Below are 1,847 nucleotides of genomic sequence, written 5' to 3' on the forward strand. Positions count from 1 at the left end.
TAATTCACCATCTCTGCTTTTTAGATTAATCACTTTGTTTTAATCCAAACGTTTTTGTTTGTTTTTTTTTTTTACCATGAACAGAATGATTTGTGAACACCAAAGCAAAAGTTATTTTAGAAGATTTTAATCTTTTGTTATTGTTTTTTGGTTTTGTTATTGTCATATCTGGTAATCATTTTTATAAGGTGGTATTTTAGTCCCACATCTTGTTCCAGATCATATTTGCTCTATTCTAATCAGCTCTGCATCTCTTAAATTATCTTCAATGTCCTTTTCCTCCATCATGCTGCAGGCAGCATACTGCCAGCTGAAACTCTCACATGCTTCATGATTTTCTTCTTTAGTGGTCGGTCTTGCTTACTGCTGAAGTTTAAGTTTACTTTATCAGGCTTTTCTGAAAAGGTTGGAACAATAATACATTGATATTTTCCATTTTGCCCAGAAAGTTTGAATTCAACTAGTTAACACAGTTTTTCTCCAAGTATTCAAATGTATTGGAAAAAATATATATATATATATATTTAAGAGGGACTGATTGATACTCTATCTTGTTGAAAAAAGAATTGTTTCTAAACAAACAACCTGCTAGACAGTTACCCCTTGATCATATGTTATGGAAGATGTCATCTACATCTTCCCTTGTTTTTCTTTGTGAAACATGTTTCTTTGGTTTTGGGTTTTGGTTTTTATTTTTCCTTTTCAGCTGTCTCAGTAATGATCTTAGTAACCCTTTTCAAGACACACAACATAGGTACAAATTTTCATGTTTCATACATATGCCACCTCCACTTGCTCTGCTTTGAATAATAGTATTATGTAACACTGTATTCATTTTCCAGCCTTGCATTTCTTTGCTTCTGAGATTATAATCTATTTTATGCACTGCAGAATATGATAAATATTTCATGCATTTCACCCTATTACCATTTTCTTTTTCCTGCATGCCCTATATGCTGTTTGTGCTTATTTTAGTAAACATCAATGTGATTCCTTACCTAGTCTTGATGTATTCCTCTTCTTTAATAATATGTGCAGTGCAAAAATTTTCTCTTTACAGATTTAAAGATTTGCCCCTTTTGTGTTCAGAGGCCATGCTATTTTGTGTATTACAGAAGTGGTATTAGCCTTCTCACTGACTTACTTTTGCTGCTGCCTCATGTTTGTATTGTTTTTGTTGTTTTGTTGTCAGTTGTTTTAAAGTTACTGCCCTAAACATTTTGGTTATACCTGTCTATGCAGCAATTCATGTTTTCTTTGGTCGATGATGCAACTTTCCCTTCAGACACAGGCTATTCAAACACTGTGCATTTTATCAATAAAGAAGTTTAATTTTTCTCTTATCTCGCAGCTTGTACAAACTTGTTGCTTTCAAGTTTGGCTAGTTGGGTTACTTTTTTTCCAAGTGCATGATGGGAAAAAGCCATGTCTGTCTCGCAGTTACTTATTTTGTCAATACTTTACCACCTTTAAGCTTTCATCTTTCAGGGATGGCTTTCGGTCCCGCGCTGCGGACTCGACACAGGGACAGTTTTGTGGCGAGGGGATGTGGCATCTCGCCGTCCCGAGCCCGGAGCGATGTATCGCTCTCACCCATGGTGTGCTGCAGCTTGCTCTGGTTGGCCGCGGCGCTCACCAGAGCCACCAGAGCCGCGGTGGATGATGCCCTCCGCGGAACGGAGCCGGTTTCACCCAGCCTCCGCCGCCTTTCAGAACCGTGGCTGGTGCTTTTCTTTCACCCCTGTCGGTATCGACAGCAAGGGGAGGGGAAAAGAAACTTCTTTTTCCCCACGTGGGCCGCTGGCTCCCCGGGGTAGCCCCCGCGGCGTGCCCCCACCTGCGGGGCC

Source organism: Corvus brachyrhynchos, unplaced genomic scaffold (genome assembly GCF_000691975.1).
Source record: "Corvus brachyrhynchos isolate BGI_N302 unplaced genomic scaffold, ASM69197v1 scaffold53, whole genome shotgun sequence".
NCBI lineage: Eukaryota > Metazoa > Chordata > Aves > Passeriformes > Corvidae > Corvus > Corvus brachyrhynchos.